Source organism: Podarcis vaucheri (assembly GCF_965113315.1).
Source record: "Podarcis vaucheri genome assembly, chromosome: 2".
Classification (NCBI taxonomy): domain Eukaryota; kingdom Metazoa; phylum Chordata; class Lepidosauria; order Squamata; family Lacertidae; genus Podarcis; species Podarcis vaucheri.
This window is the reverse complement of record NC_138760.1, coordinates 46306825-46327855: the sequence shown is the minus strand read 5'-3', so window position 1 is coordinate 46327855 and position 21031 is coordinate 46306825. Positions and strand designations below refer to the sequence as shown.

Genomic DNA, 21031 nt, shown 5'->3' with positions numbered 1-21031 from the left:
TTGATAAATGATTTTTTTTTGAACATCCGGTAAACAGCAAAAAAACACCAACACCAACCTGCTTAGCATTAAAAGTTTTTAAAAGTAATAGGAAACTAAATAAAAAGTCTTTGCCCAGTGCTGAAGGGGAGACAACACAGGCAGAGGATGAGCATCCATTTGGAGAACTATCCATGCAGACAGAACATCATCAGTGAGAAGGTCTCTCTTAGCTGCCACCTGCTGTGCTTTATTTGGTGAGAGAGCGCCCCCGTCAGTGACTTCAGGAAATAGTCAGGATGTACTTGGTTAATAAGCCATGAAGGGTTATGAAGGTACTTTGAATTGTGGCTGGAAATAACACCCAACTTTTGTACCCCCTCTACCCGTTACCATGAACTCAGAGTTTTCCCATGAAACAAGCTTGTGCGGGAAGCTGCAATTCATCAAGTGATGAGTAATCAAGTATTACGCCTGCATGTGTGAACTGCCTTCAAGGAGATTTTTATACCATCTTTCATATTTAACCAGTCTCAAGGAAGATTCAAAAAATGTCGTTCTTACAAGCTTGGGGCCACACATAATGAAAAAATGCTGCCATGGGAGAATGCAAGTAAAAAGTTTCAGACTTTTGTTTCCTGTAAAAATATGTTATAAATTCATCCTGGGAGGCATTGCCCTGAAATTGAATAGTGCATCTGATGTAGCAAGATTGGTTTAAAGAGGCTGCAGGGCACTGAACACTTTTGCAGGGAAAGTATAGATACAGGTGATGATACCTGATTGTATAAATGAAAGTGCTTCTTCCTTTTACTTCCACGGATTTGGTCATGTACACTGTAGGGTGACACGCTGGATCGTCCCCCACACAGAGGAAGGATTAATTCTACTTCAGCTATCCCTGAAAAATGATGATCTTGCCAGACAAATCCAGTTAAAGATTGGCCCCCACATCATACAACATCTAGAGGCATAAAAGAGCAAAGCCCGACACACTTTACAGATGGTTCATTTTTACAGGAGATTGCACTTTTGGAGCGCTGCGATGGAAGTGAGTTTTCACAAAAGCTATTAAACAATGTGAATGAAACCCGTAGTGAGGGAAGTGAACTTAACATTTACGAGCGGTGTAAGTTTTGTAATAACATTTCATCTGTGTCTGGTAATTGCCTTTTTTCCAAATGCTAACAGGGTTGACTGGAGGTAGCTGATCTCAGGAAAACCTGCCAGTTAAGATAATGTACTGCCAGCTGGTTAACACTTACTGAAACCCACAATATATTGGCAGCTCTAAGGTGATCTCTCAGGTGCTAGGAGTCAAGCAACAATGGGCAAAGACACCTAGACTGTGTTTGGCACTTGTGTAAATCCATGGGGTGGTTGATGGACATCAATCAATTTCTTGCCAGTGAGATTGTTGGTCATACAATTTCTTCATTGGAATTTGAATTGTTTAATGCTGTGCAATTGTGCCATAAGTAATGTTGGCACCTGGCCATTCTGTGATGCCCCAATGTACATCTTCAGAGAGGCAAACATCTCTAGTGCAAACACTAGCTTTAATGTTGTGTGATAAGCCATCCCAGCCGTTAGATAACAAAAAGAACTCGGGGTGGGAGGAGCAAAATATGCGCAACATTATAAAACCCATCGCTCAAGATACTGACTTGTAGCTCTCCAGCCTTTCGCTCCCCGCTCCAGTCTTATTAATGCAGCAAGGAAAAGTGGGAGTATTTGGGGGGAACTGGGGGCTAAAGGGCAGGAAGGGCACAGTATGACTGATTAAACCAAATGGATATGTGATGCTCATTGTTATAATTCACTGATTTAATGAAAAATTAATAGCCATTGATAATGAAACTCACTTAGGACTTAAGCTGGCATAGTGACACAGCTTTATTGTCTGAAACTCTCCCTCCCGCAAATTCACTTTCAGTTAAATAGAAATAGTAAGATGCCTTTATTAAATCCCCCCCCCCCCCAGTCAGCATTAAGTGTCCTTCATATATAGCATGGTAGTGTTAAGAGTTTCCTGGAATTTTAATTAATGTGATTTGAATATTAAAAGCAAGCTCCCTTCCAGTGGATTTTGATTAGTTTTGAACTGTCAACTTCTGGAATGCACTCATGGTACGCATTAAACCGAACAGCACAATAGAAGGCTAGGAAAGGTCCCTGCCACACTCCAATCTTTCGGTGCTGCAGAAGTATTGCTCTTCTGTAATCAGCAGGAAGCAATCCTTTTGCTGCGCTTTCACATAACACTATATTACAAATCTTCAAAGCCCACCCCCATTACAAAGTGGGCGTTGTGTTACTGCAATCCCAAATCAAGGTTTCAACAGTTTTCTCTCTCTCGTATATTTGCTGTTGGTGCACTTTCACTACAGTTCATTTCTGCTTCAGACTTTCCCTCCCCTACCTGTTAAAACCATTATGAAAAAGGCATTGACTAGCTTTTCAAAAGTTATGGTGGGGAAAAACTGCATTGCAAGGCATGTTGCAGTGAAACAGCAGCCAGCCAGTAGGTTAGAATGCTGTCAATCGGCTATTGGGCCTGTTTCCTTACCATGCTCCATTATACTCCCCTTGGGCAGACATCCCAGCTTTAACTCAATTGACATAGCTTTCCTTTGGGCTGCCTCTTCCTGCCTTGCACCTCAGCCTAACTGCTCATGGTGTTTGCTGGCAATGCTGGAGGCTAAAGTTTGGGTCAGTCTGGGCTCCCTACAGTCCAACACCGTTGCTCTCTCATCTTTGGCAATGTGCCCTAACAACACCAAAATAATAATGTGAACAACCATCTTGCAACCCATGCACATCAAGAAATATGGAACGTTATTCCTTATTGCAATAGTTAACTGTGGCTACATTTAAACTCCTGGATGTGCCTCACTTGCTCAACAGGTGATTTAGGCTGCAAGCACGTAGTCACTTAGCAGGGAGTAAGCACAACCGAACTTGGTGGGACTACCAAGAAGGCATTAATAGAATTGTTCCAGACTTCCACAACCTGGAGCATGTTGTGTGACTACAACTCCCCTGATCATTGGCCATGCTGACTGGGACTGATGGAAGGGGTAGTCCGTTGATGACTGAAGGGCAGCACCTTGCGGGAAGCTGGACTATACTGTTAATAGTCCACAGTCAAATCTGCAAAAGAGATTGACCCCCCCCCGGCCCACAGAAGCAAAGCTGATTAAAAATATTGGCAAATTCTTTGCAAATTATCCATGGCTTCTCAAGAGGAAGCACTGCTGTGGAATTGCATAGTGCTGGAGATGGGTTCTTCAGGGACAAACAGGATTTATTTCTTCATTTTCTATTTGGCACCCTTTCGCTGAACGTGGATGTGTTTCCAGTGCAGGATCATTGATGGGTAAATGCTATACATAATTTATAGATTATTTGCAACAAAACTCTCAACTGCGGGCATGTTCCCTACTGTGCAAGGGTTACTGCTGCGCCTTTATCCTGAAATTGGCTCTCAGGCTCATGCAGTTTATTTATTATGAGTGGTTTATTAAATGCCTGTAATTGGCCAGACAACTCAGCACATGCATTTACAAATGCACTTAATTTAAAATGTTTCCTGAATGTGTGAGGCCTTTTGTGGAGATCTGAGCAGAGTCTATACAGTCAATAATGTGGTGGTTCTAGTCTAGTGAATAATGTGTTGAAATAATGCATTAATGCAAGGTTTTGCTGCTATAAATGTGTTAACCCTTAGGAACCGCAGTTGGGAAGCCGCAGAGTGACTCCAATGGCTGTTCTGGAAGCAATTAATGTGAGATGTTATGCACATTTTGTACCTGGTGTTTGTTATCCAGTTTTTAGCCTAAAGAAATTACTTCATTTCTCCTATACCAGTTTGTGGTTTCTGGGGTTTTTTTGTCTGTAGGCATGACATCTAGGATATATAGAGCTCCCCCCTACCTGGGCCACTTGCAAATTGTTGAGAGTCTTGGCAGACCACGTAACTATTTTTCTTCCTGTTTAGCAATTGTAATACTTGGGGTCGTTCCCCATCTTGCTCCCACCCTTGGCTGTATCCTTCTGATGAAGGCAGAGCCTCCTCCTGCCATTACTTCTAGTCTGTCCTTTTGGGCAGACTGCTGGATTTTAAGAATGATGGCGCAGCGGCTGTGCCCACTATTTTTCACACACTGCTGCTGCTGCCTCCCTGCTGCCCCCTGCCACCCCCTCCTGCCCCTCAGCTGTGGCCAGATACCCTTGTTGCTATGGCCTACCCACCACTGCCATTGTGCTGGGGCTTTCCTGGGCAACCTCCAGGTGGCAGCGTGGCTGTGGAGGTGGAGGAGCAGGAGGCAGCAGCAAGCACCTGGCAGGGATGAGTGCCTGGTGGCAGCAAGCAGCATGTGCACAATGGCACTGCCACTCATGGGAGCTTGCCGCCCTGAGGCAACTCGCCTCATCACCTTATGGTTGGGCTGGCCCTAATTTTAACTATTGACGTAGGTTTCATTAAGGGTGGAGATTATATTGGGTAGTCTTTCTGGAGACCTGAGAGATTTGCCATTCTATTCTTATTCCTCCCTTTTATTATTATTGAAGAGATCATACTGCTGTGGGTTTCTCTGGAAGAAAGAAGAATCTTTTCCAGGCATCCTGCTCCCCGGTTTAAGATGTGGGTGGAATTTGGATGTTGTTGTATACACTTTTTCTGTGCTCTGTGTACTTAATGAGCTCTGCAATTAATTACAGTAATAAGATTATTGGTAAGAAGTGGCAGATTTAGAGAAGGATGATTAGATAATTAGAGATAAATTGCTGTTTGTGGGACCTTATTGAATATGTTCTGCAGATTGTCTGGCTTTGAAGAGATAATTGAGTCACTGATTAATGAGGGCTTTGGCAGCAGCCCCGACTACAGCTCTTCTCACCTGGGTGAGACCGTGACTGTCACCATGGCAAAGAAGTGCAACCTGGGGGATGTGGAATAACTTTACTTTCAAACTGTAATGGTGGAAGAGCTAGATAAGGAAGCTGGAATAGCTTGCCTGTGTTTCAGGATAAATTAAATGAGGGGACATTTTTGTTTTTACTGCCCTATTTCAGCAGGCTTAAAAGAATGTCTTTCCATAGCAACAATGTCTCCTGAGGAATTCTGTGTGAGGGAATTTCCTTCTGCACACAGTTCAGTTCATGTGGGCACTGGGTAGGCCATGGGATCTCAGCATTGCAAACACATCATAGGCTTCTGCACACAGCAGGGGGAAACTAGTATTGGTGGACGTGTGATATCATTTGGGGCAGCTTGTCCACTATTCCCGATTGTCTCATTCCTTCAGAAAACTCGAGCCTGCCTCTCCTGCTGCTGCAAACTTTTTATAATAATGCTACAGAAGAAATGTACACACTTTACTTAACGCAGTGCAATACTGACCACAGTGATAGCTTACTTACTGTTGCCGTACCTTCCAGTTCCGTTGGTTCTTTCCTGAATACCTCATCCACTCATGGAAACCTTTGGTCTTTGCTATCATTACATGCCCCTCACCTTCTCCCTTAAAGAAAACATGACTCTCAGTTTGATCTAATAAAGCCTTGATCTTGCCCACGACCACCTGCTCAAGGACCTTGCCCAAGAAGGGGAAACTGGTGACTGGTCAGTAGTTACGTAAATTTTCTGCATCCAGGGAGGGTTTCTTAAGGAGTGGTCTTGCACTGCCTCCTTTAAGCAAGCAGGGAGCAGCCCTCTCGCAAGGAGGCATTAAGCACCTTGTCCACATCCTCAAGCCTTGCAAACTGAAACTCATCAAACACAACAGGACTAGACAGTGTTCTGGATACCTTGTGAGATTCATCTGCTATATCAGGGCAGCCAGGGCAGGGTCCTGGCAGATGCAAGTGATTTTATCCTAAAAATGCTTCGCAAACAAGTTACAGTGAGTTACCAGCAGTTTTACGGCCCCCTGTAAAAGGCCCTGTACTACCTGAAAAAGCTCTGCTGGATGTCGCAGGGAGAAAATAACATAGGCTTTAAAAAAATTATTTCAGATGTTTGATGCCATCTACATGGTGATACCAAATCATCAGAGCACATGTGTCTGCCCTATCCTTTCTTTCTTTAGTAGTTCTTTTTCATAATGTAATTCTGATGATTTTTGTGTTGCATGATATTTAGAATTTCTTTTCATAGGACTTGTGCTACTATGACTGTATCACTTTTTTTTAAGGTGATCATGTTCCTTGAATTCCTCTTTCTAATTTCAATACCTATCTTTGGGAACTTTCATTCTTACTTCTAGTCAGCCTTGCTAAATTGTATGTTTTAAGCTTGCAAACCTCTATCATTTGTTGTAGCTGTTTGGAAATCCTTCAATTTTGTTTCTGAAGCTGACAAATAAAACAGCGATATATTCGCTTCATAGGAATTGACTCCTTCTCAGTTGATAATCCTTTGCCATCTCAGAATACCATCTATAGTTGATCAAATTTGTAAGCCAATTTAGGCAACTTCTTAGAGGGGGAAAAGTGTATTATAAATTTTGATTTCAATAAAATAAATAGTACTCTCATGCTAGAAAGCATATTTTGACTCTTCTGTTGCCAGCATTTTGGGGCCTGTGCAAAAAGAGAATCTGCCATGGGTACAAAGGCATTCTTGTAATGCCTTTGAATGCCAGCTGCTGGGGAACAATTGTGGGAGAGGGTGCCCATGTTGTCTTGGTGAGCTTCCCAGAGGCATCTAGTCAACCACTGTGGGTGGGAACAGAATGCAGGGTAGCCCTTGGTCTGATCCAGCAGGGTGGTTCTTATGTTCTTAAACTGCATTTGCCAAAAGGTGAATGGAATTTACACAGTTAGTACCTTTTGTTACTGGCTGATAACTGGTATTGATTTAAGTAGTTCTCCTAACTTATTGGTAATTTTGTCTACAGTAGCAGTTGAAAGTGTTCTTTTAGATTTGCTTTTGTCATATCTCTTGGGTTCTTGAGATTTTGGTTCTCTGGTTTATGTATTTTAGCAAGTGTACCACTCCAGAGTTAAACCAGTCACTCTCAGTAATCTGACTTTTATTCTGCCTGACTTTATGTCACAAACTGTGTGATCTTTAATACATGATTGACACCACTCCCTGCTAACCGCTTTAAATTAGTCACATATGAGTCTTTACCTTTTTCTGTACTCTGAGCTCTAGTGAAGAATGTGTGCCTTTCATATGTAACATTTCTGCTGGGTGCACAGTACGCTGCAGATTTATTAATCAAAACTTGTGTCACCCCATTGCTTTATCTGCATTGTCATCGAAGTGAAAAATATTAAATACCTCTCTTGCTTCTCCACTTGCCACATAAAGAAACCATGCTGGCTAAAGTCTCTTCATCTTTCTAGTCTGGTCCCCTAACAATGCAGTACAGCTCACATTCTCCAGTTCTCTGCAGCATGTCTTTCATTTGACAACTGTCCTGGTCCATTTTTCGCTTCGCCATTTCATTTTCAGTATCTTTTTGAACCCCATGTTACATTGCTGATGCAAACTTTGTACAGTAACACCACAGGAGACCAAAGTCTGCCGCAAGAAACCTTCCCCCAGTACTGCAACTGTTGACAACTCCTAAACACAAAATTTATACCACCTTACAATGCTTCTCTCCTGATATTTCCCAGAGCGGCTTCTTCTGTGCTCATACTAATAGGGCATTTTGCTTTTTTCTCCTAACACACTTGGAGCACTGCTGCCTTAGATCAGGGCTTGTGCTTAAGGACTGATACTGGGATCTTTCCAGCTGTTTAGGAGCAGGGTTGGGGAACCCGTGGCCTGCAGGTGTTGTTGGACTACAACTCTCATCATCCCACAACAGCAGAGCTTAGCTCTCTGTGTTTGGAGGATCCAAACATAGTTGCTCAAATTAGCAATTCTGTTCCTGGAAAATGCTGTGCCTTGCATTCCATTGCTTGCTTTATTTATTTAACTTTATAAGCTCCTTCTCTCACAAAAGTGACCTGAAGCAACCCACGGAAATAGTATAAAACTAAAACCAATTATAACAAACACAAGCAAAAACACCTCTAGTCAGATAGCCAGCTCTGGGAGGAGGTGTGTGATTTCTCAGCTGCAGCAGGCTTAGAACAGGTGAGGGTCGCTTGCCTCATCAGGCCCAGGTGCTGCAATCAGCATTCAAAGCACCAAAGGGAAGCAGAGCTGAGGGGCTGTGTCTGCTCAACTGCCCATGGCGATGAACATCAGCTTGGCTTCTCCTGGACCTCTATGGGACTGTGCTTCGGGTTTGACTCTGGACCATATCTTGCCTGCTGGACTTCAGACTTGACCCTGAACATTGCTTCCTGACCGTTGGACTCTGCTTGTGTGGACTGACCCCCTCAGACTCTGAATGTTGGACTCGGCATACTGACCAGGTAGGCCAGAGGTTCAGGACAAAGGTGAGGGTAAAGTGATGTATCTCCAGCAACTTAGGGGTTGCCATAGATATCACCCTCTCCCAGTGGTGGGAGGTGCTAGAAGACTTTTCTTCCTTGGAGGTTTTAAAGCAGAGGTTGTATGCCCATCTGCCATGGATGGTTTTGTTGTGATTTCTGCATTGCAGAGGGTTAGACTAGATGACCCTCAGGGTCCTTTCCAACCCTGCAGTTATATACAGTGGTGCGTTTGGTTACATACGCTTCAGGTTACAGACTCCGCTAACCCAGAAATAGTGCTTCAGGTTAAGAACTTTGCTTCAGGATGAGAACAGAAATCGTGCTCTGGTGGCGCGGCAGCAGCAGGAGGCCCCATTAGCTAAAGTGGTGCTTCAGGTTAAGAACAGTTTCAGGTTAAGAACGGACCTCTGGAACGAATTAAGTCCTTAACCTGAGGTACCACTGTACTTCTAGGATTCTACCAGTACACAGAATGTGGTGGCCAAGTCCTCTCTGTCCAAAAGGTGCCATAGCTAGTGAACCAACCATAGCTGCAAACACGCACCCCAACACCTTTAGATGAAGATGATTTTGTATTTCTAGTATAAACTAAGCAAGCAAAAGCATGCATAGGTAAGAAATGGTTGTCCAGGGCTAGCGGTACCAAGGATCCCACTTGGATAATTGATGTTGTAGTGAGAGGGGTCTAAGTATATAGATTTCTCCTAAACACGAAAGGCAATGCTAGCCAGATCTGGAGGGCACCATTTGGGCTACCCGATAATGAGGTGTCAAGAGAGATAAGGTGTTTAGGGTTAAGGCAGTTGCATAATGATGCTGCTTCTGGGAGGAAGGGGCTGTCAAAAGAGGGGGAGGCCAACCCACACTACCTGGATGGGTGTTTTGTACCTCTGTCTTGGTGGAGATTTTTTTATAATGCAACTGTGTGTATATATAGTTTTAATCCTGTCAGTGTTCCACTGTTTTTTAATTATTGGTTCTTAGCTGTTCTTAATTTTATCTGCAAGGCACTTTGAGTCCCTGTCAGGGAAGATGGCAGGGGTATAAATAAATATATAATAACAATATAACAACAGTGTCAGAGCAGAGGCACAGCTGCAGGGTTGCAATGAAAATGACAGATACTGTTGAGTGTGCTAGTTGGCTCTGCACAGGAAAGCTCCACATCCTTTTTGTTTTTTTATGTGAAACCAGCCAGCCTGTTCCAGAACACAATGAGAATGGACATGATCCTCTGGAAAGCCACACAGCTCCCATTTATCACAAAAGAGCATCCACAGGGGGAAAGTTTCTCAAAGAATCGTGCTCGGCATGCTCTTCTGGAAAAGACTGGGAAATCTGTTTCTGGAAGTGCTGATTTCTGCCAGCTGGGGGCTGTTTAATTTTCTGCTCATCTCCCCAAAAGGCAGAAGCCAGCTTGCATCACTTTATATCATGCAATCCTGCTGGGAAATTAACTAGGGAAAGGCAGAGGTGATGAAATACAGGCCACACAAGGCTTGCCTGAGTCACTGGCCTCTTTAGTCACAATGGTTTTGAGTTCTATAGTGCACAGAACATAGGACTACTAACTCTCCCCACCCCTTTCCAGGAAAACTCCTTTTTGGGCTGCATGACAGATAGAAAGTAAGTGATTTTTTTACTCAGCAGGAAGTTGATGAGATTCATCCTCTGAATGTCATCCAGTCATGCTCAGCATTAAAAGCTCAGAATCCTCTCAGAAATAAAAGTTGGCAACCCCACAAGAGACGGCCTTAGCAAGTGGAGGTGTAGGGAATATGGCAGTGCAGCATTTGGCTCATACAAGGTGGACACTGTAACAACAGGATACTGTCAACTAGGTGGGCCATGGGTCTGATCCAGCACGCTCTTCTTATGTTGAGTTTGGACTTCAGGCTCTGTTAGTTTTGGAACACTCTTTTGTGATAGCAGAACCCCATTTTTACCAGCAAACCTAATGGTCTGGGCATTTAGCATGTTAAATAGCTTTGATTATCAAAGAAAACTGAACCCATGGCATACATAGGAAGATGTGGGTTGATCTGCTGAGGATGTGTAGGAATGGAAACGGATGATCTATCCCCTCCAACCCTATGATGTCTATCTTAAACTTGAAGCAGGAATGCAGCTCTGAGCAATGCACAATATTCCCCCCCCCCAGTGTTCAGTGGGTTCAAAGGGACTCCCATGGCATGGTCCCTCATTGGCCTGCAGGAAGACTGAATGTGGCTTTTCTGTGCCTGATGTTGGCACCAGGCTGCAGTGGAGGTAATGTCAGGATAAATCCCTCATTCGTTTCTCTTGTTCTTCCTCCCTTTGCCAGCAACTGTGGGGAAATGCTGCACAAAATGTCCACATCATGTCATAAAGCCCTGGCCCAAGAGAGTGAGCAATGCCAAAGAACATCCGCCAAGCAGTTTGTAATGAGAGTCCAGGTGGGTGCCAGACACAAAATCAATGAGGTGTCCTTCAGGAGTGTAGCACATGCAGGAGCTGGAGAGCTGTAACAGGAAACTGCTCAGAACACAAGCTAAAATTCATGTCCTGCTGGGGCAAAGATGGCCAATAGCAAGGCAGGATGTGTCAGTGATTGCTCACTCTGCGCATGGGGGTTGGCATTGAAATGTTCGAGAGAGATGTTTGGAAAAGAGATTCTTACTGTCTTGTAAGAAAGTTAGCACAATGGTGATTGCTCCAAGCAGATTAAAACTTGGTTAGATTTGCATCTGCCCTCATTCACCTTTAAACAAATGTTTCCCATGAAAATATTTAGGCTAGAATAAATCATAGAAACTTAGCTTTGCAAATAAGTGAATGTTCTACTCACATAGTTTTAGAAGTAACAGCAAACAAGTCTCCATCTTTTGGCATTACAGTAAAAGTAAATAAGAAAAAAGGTTCTAAATGTCTTTAAAAGAAAAGTACTTACAAAAAGGATCATGCAATATTTGGGTTAGCAAAGAGGCAGGCTTTAAAAATCTCCCTTTTGGAGAGATTCAGTTCACTTAGTTTTTCTTGCAGCTTAGTCATTGGCTGCATGGCTCCTTGCTCAAAAACAATACAGTAGCCTTTCAAAAGTTTGAAGCTATTTGCATGCCAGCCTCATGCCATGAACCTTTGTCATTTCTAACACATTCCCTTTCCCTGCATATTCCAAATGGCTGATTTTATGCTTTAAGCAGGGATGGGGAACCCATGTGGCTGTCCGGAAGCTGGGAACGATATGTAAATTGCCTTGAGACTAATGTAGACGGAGATACATAAATTCATAAAGTAAAAAATAAAAAATGAACTGCAATTCCCATCATCCCTAAATATTAGCTGTGCTTGCTGGGGTTGATGGGAGTTTTAGTCCAACAACCTCTGGAGGTCGCCAGGTTAGCCACTGCGCTATGGCTTCTGTTTCATCATGAAATGTGGACTTGTATTGGACTCCTTGTGAGGCTTTGCCAAAGTCATCCATATGTGATGCCAATGTTGCATCATAGCATGGGCAATGGGAAGAGCTAGTAGAAATGGCCAGCTATGAAAAAGGGTCTGTCCAACTCCTTTCATGATTGCATTATTTGGTGCCACTTAGTTGCTGGTTAGTTACTGGAAACTGCATTTTGTTTCATTGGTGTGTAGATGGATATGACAACAAAAGCTGACCCTGCACATTTAGAGCTATGCGCTCACCACCACTGATGGCCTTGGGTCATAGAGGCCTCCTGCCTGCTAGCCTACCAAGACATTCTTTCTTTCCATATTGAAAACCATTGAACCTCCACCTCACTTTATGAAGCAGCTCAAGAAGCACGATGCTGAATATGGGAAAGAGATGGGGGTGGAGTGGGGGTGGGGAATGAATCACACTTCCAAGGTTTCATTTGGTGTGCTTCTATTGCACTTTGATCCATCCAATTATCCGAAAGGAGCCTGACTTGCAGAAAGGGCTTTAAATCCAGCAGACCTAGTGTGAAGCAGCACTCTGATACCTGTGGTTCTTGATGCTGGGTCAATGAGGAAAGGCAATGGGGGCAAACCTTTCAAGAGATGATGAACTACATTGATTGGTACCTGCCAGCTGCTTTGCCTGAAATAGACTGAACAAGGGAGGTGCAGCAGCTGCAGGAGGAGAGAGGCGCTCTGCCTTGAATTCAGGCACTGCAGCGCAGACGTGGGGTAATTGCTGAGGAATGGGTGTACAATGGCTCTCACTGATGTCTTCCTAGGCTGTGGCCTCACTCCAACACTACAGCAGTGGGTCTGTGCATTGCTCTGTCCTAACATTCGGGTTGCCTCTGGCCAGCCAATGGGGAGGAGACCGTTAGCTGTGACATAGGAGCCAACTTTTAGGCGCTGAGGTCCCTTCACCCCCCAATATTTTTTTTGAGGGGGCTGCCCCCCAGTTGATGGGCATTGCCATTCAAAAGGTATGTGTGGCCAGCATGTGCAGGGTGGGGCTTCCCAGGGCCCCCCAATATTTTATTCAAGTTGTGTGACATAACACACAAGGAAGTTTAGTCAATCGTGTCCCTGCCCACACCATCCTCATGCCTACTTAGGGGGCTACAACTTGCACGCCATTGCTGGCTTGTCATTGCTCATCAAACTGCTATAGGTTCATGAACTGTGTGAAATGCACAAACCCATTGGGAGAGAAGCTTAAGGAACGAATGACCACTGGCAGAACAGAGTGTGCAAGGTGGGTCTGCCTACAGAGGTTCCTCTTGTGCAGCAGCTGCCTTTGGCTAGAGTCCCCCCAGCCCCACATTCTTCACTGCCAAAGAACCTATTCATGAATTTGGGGGGGGGGGGCTGCTGCCCATTCATTTTCTGCCTTCTTCCCATAGGAACCTACCCCCCCCCCCGTTGTTGGTCTTAAGTAGCACAAAACGGTGTGGCTTCCCTCTCATTTTCACCTGGGTTTCTCTGAGAGCATTTTCTGGCCTCAGCAGATGGCTGTCTGTAGTGGAGTTTGAATTACATGGGTCACTGAGCGTTAGGCTTGCTCCTCCGCTGCATAGCCATTCCCTGGAGCCTCATGGAGGATTTGGAGGGAGGAGGGAGGCTCCTGGTGCTGATTAACTAGCAAGAGAGGCTATGCACCTTCTTCAGTTTTTCCCACATGGTGATTTTTGCGTAGCGCAACCCCCCCCAAACATCATGATTCATGATATATTGCCAGGTAAGAATTATTAAACTGATATCATTATATGGACTTGAAACCGGTTTTGGACGACATACTGATATATCACTCAGTCTGCTGATTTAAGATTGTCTAGCATCAGTGCTTTTTTAAATGGGGGTACGCGGGGGTATGCATACCCCTAAACATGTGGGAATCTAAGTTTGTCCTCATTGGGGGGCAGTATTTCAATATGAGTAGGAAAATGAGAGTACCCCTAAACATTATTATTTTTTTATAGAAAAAAGCACTGTCTAGCACCATGCCTTCCCCCAACAATACTAGTCATCATTAGGCTCTTGGATTTCTTGAATAACCTTTCAGCAGCAGTGAAAGGATCGTGTTTTATTGTACATCATAGTACAGATCTGGAAAGAGGTGGATCCTTCCTGTGCAGTCTTGGGATCTCTCTGCTACAGAATGCCATGTGTTTGTGTGTGGCTGCATGCTGGCTGAAATGTTGTGCCTCCTTTCTCAAGTATGCCGAGAGAACTCCTTCCTGCAGTTCAATAGCCCTCTGTGTGCAGGCAGCACAACTTTTTTTGTACATGTTAACAAAGAAGTAAAATAAGGACACTATAGAATTTGAAGCACTAGATTTTATAGTTGCTCTTCACACGTCCACAAACACACACACAAACAAACCTACCTCTCTGCTTACAAAGTTTGCAAAGCCAGCCAAGAAAGATGACCTCTTATGTGTACCAAAAGCGAACAGAGCTTTTTTTCTGTTGAAATTGCTTTATTTTTGAATCCATAAATATTTGTTACTGACAAAAGTGGAAAAAAATCCTTAAGACTCTAATATTTTTTATTTTTTTTTTACTAAACCGGTAATAGTTTTGTTTACAGTACCTACAGAATGTGCTTTTACAGGTAAGTATAACAACAAGGATAATACAGAGAAAAACAGTCAAATACTGCTGCCTCGAAGCTTAATGCGTAACCAAGAGTCTGTGCAAAGATACAGATAACAAATGTACTTTCTTGTCAGAACTACTGAAGAATAAACATGGATTCCATAAACTGGGCTAAAGCACAAAGAGGGCTGGACATTCAACCTTCCCCTCAGGAAATAGCTATCCCCCAAATTAAGCTGGTTACAATAAGATTTGGTTTCCTTGGAGAAGAGAAACTCTTGCTAAAGGATTCCTTGTCAGCTTATGGAATGAAGGCTTGAAGAAGCGACTGCAAAGCATGTGGTTAGAGCAACAGTAAGGCGCAGTTCTACACCATTGGTGAGAACTTCCACAAATCATGAAAGGTCACAAAAAGAGACACCAAATGCCATTTTCGCTAACTAATGAGATAATGGACTTTTTAGTCCCCCCCTCCCCAGATTTACATAAATATAATAAGAACAGAATATGTCTGTCTCCCTTCATTCTCACAGGCCTTTGGCAGATGAAGTATAATGTTTGGAAATGATTCCACCTGCTGCCTCTACAACTCAGTGAAGACACCTCAGAGATGATGCTGGACCATCCTGTTGATTAGCAGTAAACATACAACATACAGGTAGCTATTATTTGAGAACTGAGCCAAACCAGAGTTATTGCTGAGATGTTTCTGGGAGAGCATTACATTAGTTTTTGAAGTTTTAACCCTTGTGAAAAATTAACACAGGGAACTGAGATGGTTCCAGTGGAGGTCAAGCTCAAGCTGGCTAACAAGTCACAGAGTTAGAACTGTTATCTTTGTTAATGTTCCTCAGCATCCAACAGATGGTTTATTGTGTGAAATGTGCCTTCCATATAGTCAGGGTAGGCCAGGATGACTGATATCTTTAGTTGTTCTGAATCAATCATTGTTTGCTGAATAGGAAACCATAGAGCAGGGCTGGGGTCCTCCTCCTCTCCAGGTATTTATGGACCAACTTCCATCAGGCCCAGCCAGGGTAGCTATAAGGGTCTGGGATGATGGGAGTTGTAGCCCAGCAACACCTGAAGGCTCCAAGGTTTCCCTGCCACAGGGTATTTTAACCACACTCTTTTGCTCACAACTTCAAGGCCACTCTCACGTCAATGCATGGCACCCACCTCTGCATTGCCAAATATGATGTTTGCACATTGTCACTTATACCAAGATGAACTAGAATCGGAGGGCTAATTATTCCAGGGCTTTTCTCCCTTTGCTTTCAGCTCACTTCAGCCTGTGATTAACATTTGATTTAACATTTGACCATGGGAAGAAATGAGAATTTGAAGTGTGTTAAGGGGCTTGTATCTCAAGGCAAGAGATTCTTTAAAGAATCAGGGCGAGTTCTTTCACCACTCTTACCCCCCAGCCCTGGAGCACCTCTTTCCTTCATACTCTCTTGCCCTCCAAACAAAACCCAGAAGAAGGATTTGGCTGCTTGATAGTTGCTCTATGTAGGCTGTCAGCTGGGTGGCTCACAGGCTGCATTGTGCACGTTGTCCAGAAGTGCAGGTAAGCAAAGGCAGCATTTGCAGTTCAGCCTAACTAGGGGGAGAATGACTTCTTCCCCTTTAACCCTGCAACACTTTTGAAAACCAGGGAAGGAACCCTAAAACATACACACAGGGGGTGGGGAGCTGTATAGCTATATTAGCCCTGTTCAGTGAAACACATTTAGGAAATGACATTTCCTGTGCATGCATTAAGATTGTTTTCTGTTTCATGGACTTCCTTCTGTCTATTTGTTCTGAGGACTGCACTATTTTATGAGTTCATCTTGAACTCTTTCTCATTCTTCCCAGTCTTGTTATATACTTGAACCCAACCCAGAGGAGTGTAATGCGGCTTGGCCTGTGCAAGAACTGACCTACAGGGGATGCCATAATCACAGGAGGAACCAACCAAGGCAGCTGTAGGACAATCTACTCTTGCAAGTCATAGGTCAGAGAGGTGTTGCTGTTGGGTTTTGTTTTGTCTTTTTGCCTTCCCCCTTTCCCTGGGAAAACTTGCTGTTTGCTGCTGAATTGGAAGAAATTTTGTTCGAGTTCCGGATTGGCGTTTGTTTCAATTCAGCAGTAAACAGTAGGTTTTCCTTGGGAAAGAAACCTTTCAGACTCGTGACTTGAATTCATGGGAGAAACTAAAGTGTGGGTGGGCCCTGTGTCAGGGCTTGCTGTTTGTGTACACATAAGATATTGATTTCATGGTAGCCATTCTGGAAAATTTTGTTGGAAGGTCAATGTGATAAAACGAAGGCTAAATAAAAACTAAAAATGGAAGGGCACACCTTAAAATGTGAAATTTGAAACCAGCAAATATGTTATACAGGGATACTTCGCAGGGAGCTGTATTTGGCTCTGGTTCCCTGCCATGTGTGCACATGTTGCTGAACATAGGTGAAGCAACTAAAAGGGGAAAAAAGGCTTTTTGACTGATTGTGGGGGAAGAACTGTCCATGCAGCCAGAAGTGCCTTTGAAATCTGCACTGTAGCGGCTCACTCAGCTACACAGACAAGCTCACATTTCAGTTAAAATTGGTTTGCCTTTAACTACAAATCTCTCCCGAACCCCACCTCTGGCTGCATATGTCGTTTTTGAGAGCCCTGTATTTTTGTGTAGAGCACTTGGATGTTTTTGTTTTAATAATCAAGCAATATATAAAATTCTGTCAAGTAAACAAATAAAAAATATTCATTCTAGTTCCCCATATGAGTAGATGAGAGAGATAATGGGGATGAATGTTCTAGCTTTGTCCTCTGTCGCTGTTGGGAAGGGCAAGTGTTTCTGATCTTTCCCATTTGAATATGCATATGTTTGTGTGCCATCTTCCTTAATGTACACATTTTTGCAAAGCAGTTTCACCCATACATGCCTTTTTACGCACACTCCTCCAATATATGCATTTCTGTATACATTACTTGAATGGACAACTGCGTTGCAAAATGCAGAGAACTGAATTTCTAAGGTTGGCTATGTTTTGGTTCACATATTGTTTCAGAAAGTATGAATTAGGTTGGTTCACCTTTAAATGCAAATGTCTCCCTTATCACTAATCTGCGTTCTCATTGCCCTCCATAAGTTGAAGGCAAATGTCTCCACCAGTAAACTGTCCTACTCATGTACGCTCCCCATGCAATTTAGTTTTAACTTGATTGGGGAGCCTATGTGAGCTCTATCCTTCCAACTTAGGGAGCATGACAGCAACAACAGTGGTGGTAAGGAGCTGGGGTACATCCCACTGCAGCCCACTGTTTCTCGTTGTGTGAGAGGTTCACAATCCAGTCATATGGGTATGTAGCTTTGTGGGGGATTGCAGTCCAAGTTTCCTGCTGTCTGTTGCCTTTGGAACCAACCATCCATAAAGCAACCCTTTATCTGAATGTTTTCTGGAAACCATTAGGTTAAAAAACAACACCACCTTCCTGAGAAGTCCTCAAAGACTTTGTTGCTCTCATCAGAGTAGGGGAATTACTCCTGAAATGAAAAGGCTAAGGAGATAGCTCTGTGTTAGGCAGAAGAAACTGAACCGGTGAGATCTGATGAGGGAGATTTCTGCTTAGAGGAAACATGTCCATGTGGTTTATTTTTGTATTTCCCACCAAGCTAAAAGCTCACATACCACACCTGCATTGCAAGTCTTAGTTGTCCTGCTGCAGCACTGGATTAAGTCAGGGCTCCTTTCCTTCTCCCTGAAATCACTGAGTAGAGCTTAGGAACTGAGCCTTCACAATCTCAGGAGGAAGAAAACACATGGAAGAGCAAGATGGCCACTCCATAACCATTGAAAAAAAAAAGTTCAATAGCACACCTTCTCTTAGGGTTAGGATGTAAAATTCAGGTAACTGATAATATTTGTATTAAACCTACAGCAGCACCTGCTGCTACTTGGAGATACCCTGGAAAAACTTGAATGGCTGCAAAATGCTGAAATGAACATGTGGGTCCTGCTTCAATGGAGGTAAGTAGTGACTCATTTCTTGCCTAAATTCAAAGTCTGGTTCTTATTATCTTGAAAGCCCTCAATGGACTGAGCCCAGAGTACTTGAAGGAGTATCCTTTGCAGTATGATCCTACATGCTTCTGAGGTCAACTGAAGAGGATTTCATGTGTAGTTTGATTCCTGGTTTTAGCTGAAGCTGATTTTGGGGAGAGTGCAGGGGAAGGAGAGGCTGACTTTTGCTCGTGTGACGGTGGGTTTTGCCCTCTTTAGTGGAAAGGCAGGGATATAAATGGGGGGCGGGCTTTACTTAGGCAATATGTAGAAAATTTGGTATTCTCAGAACTTGAAGGACACTTGGCTTATCTACACTTCTCACAAGGTTAGTGCATCAACTCCCTCTGTCTCAAGCAGCATAGGAGCAATCACTAGTTTTAATGGGCTTGATATTAGGCAGCCTTACATCCAGATGTAAGTGGCTCTGAGACTGGATGCTAGCTGAACCATCTAACTTCAGAGAACAGTTGAGCCAAAGTAATCAGAACCGCTCACTTCCCTCGTCCACCTATCCTATAACACCTCTCTGAATCCATTGAGCCAAATTTCAGGCAGTTGTGACTCCATGGAGATATCACTTAGGGTAACACGAGGGCTCTGCATTTTCTTCAGAGGACTGTACTGGTGATCTCAGAAGGGTATATGAGCTGTTGGGAGGCCAAGGCCTGCTTTGTATAGTATGCAGGCAGCATGGTTGCGCCACACACAAAAGGGCACTTCTGCAGCGTTTGAGGCCATGCGATTCCCATAACATTGCGGCAACTGAGTGGATTCGTGGTCACACAGCTGGAGTTTGCAGCAGCAACCACAGTGCTTGCATCCTGTATAAAGGTGGCCCAACAGGCAGGAAAGGAGACCAACAGTGCTTTGCAGATTATTATTTCAGTAGAAGTGGCCTGAAAATGAGCCATACAATATTGGACAACAGAACACCATTCTATAGGGAAATGTACAGATGGCCAGATTTGTGGTGACATTTGGGAAACAGAGTCCCCCTCAGTACTACTATATGTGCCCCTGTGCTCACTAGGCCTGTCTTGTCTACCTGTAGCATTTCATTGCTTGGGTCTGTATCCTTCCTCCTCTCCGATGCATGCTTCACCCAGGTAACCAATGGTGCATTGGTTTACATCATGGCAAATCAGAATGACACACCTTATGTATTTGACACACCATATTCAAGATGGCACACAAGACTTTTGTTTCCGGAGAGGTTCTATAGCAGACCCTCTCATAGGTCAACAGCTTTTATTGTCCATAGGGTTGGGCACCAGAGATGTTTGAAGATAACTATGCTCAGCATAAATTATGGAGAAAACTGCCTCTCCCTTTCCCGCTACTGTGTGACCATACCTGTGTGCATTGCAGTTAGTGGCAAACACTTCAGAGTGTATGCCTGTTGCTCAGGAATAGAACATAAGCAACGATGGCTCGTGACCTTTGCCTTCTTCCCTTCTCAGCCCAGTTTCTGTTAAGCAAAGTACAGTGTTTCTTATGGCTCTGATCTGTGGCCTACGAACACAACACACCAATGAAAAGCAGCTCTGCAGTTGCTTTCGGCTGGTGCTGTACACAAAACTTCATTGGTAAAAAGGGACAGGATATCACTTTTCCAATGCGTGCCTCTCTGAAAAAATGCAGAGAGAAAATAAAAGCTTATGAAGGGAAATTCCTGAGGCTGCCCAGTGAAGGCCACTAATGTCAGGAACTATTGTTGAATGCACATATTTAGACTGTTTAGCTCTGTGGGATCCTATTTAATGCAGGAGCTCTACATCTCATTGTGCAGAACTGGAGCAAGACCTTGTAGCATGGGGATGCAAGTACACAGTGGAATGAGCCAATAGTCCAGGGTTTTTACACAGGCTCAGTCACTGCATGTAGCTGTTGGAACAGAGGTCAGGACCAGGCAGGGAGATGGGGTGTACATGTCAATTAGAATTTACATCTGTTCCAAATATTCAAATTCCAACTAAAGTTGGACCTACAAATATTTCTTGGAAAGAGTTTACAGACACTCAGTGTCTAATTATCACTGTACAGTGGCTGTACAATGTGCCCAATTAGTATACAAGAGGAACAAGCACCTGCAGGATGAGATTAGGATGCAGCAAGACTGGCAGCCCAAAAATATTATTGGGCAGGAGGGATGAAAAGAAAAAGCTTTTGAAAACTGTATCTTTCCAAGAAATCCTGTAAAATAACTAGCCTTTCTGAAGATTTCCCAGGGGTAGCTGAAAGCTGCAGGCTGGCAAGAAGCCAAGCATAGATTGAGCTGTGATCAACTTTTCATGGCATGACAATCAGGCTACAGCTATTCCACATCTCTTGCAACTTGTCTATCTTCAACCACATCCTGGATGTAAAAATGGATGCGAAATGTTGGTGCCTCTTGTTGCAGAGAGAAGCAATTCTGTCCCATTTCTTTTCTAAAAATATATATTTACATGTTGGGAATTTACATACATGAGGATGGATGGAAGAAGTGGGGGGCTGGCAAACACCTATCAGCAGAATTGTGCTTATAAACAAATCCACCTCACTCCTTCTACCACCCTGGAGGT

The 21031-nt window shown here is 43.7% G+C and overlaps 1 long non-coding RNA gene across 2 annotated transcripts; it reads left to right on the top strand.

Moving 5' to 3' along the window:
- The first annotated feature begins 6104 nt into the window (after nt 1-6104).
- Nucleotides 6105-20993, top strand: LOC309527243. 2 transcript variants are annotated; one of them, XR_014217143.1, is made up of 3 exons: nt 6105-8364; nt 10709-10820; nt 14949-20993. It is a non-coding gene; the product is annotated as an uncharacterized lncRNA (long non-coding RNA). The 2 variants fall into 2 exon arrangements; XR_014217142.1 differs by lacking the exon at nt 10709-10820.
- Nucleotides 20994-21031: the final 38 nt, after the last annotated feature.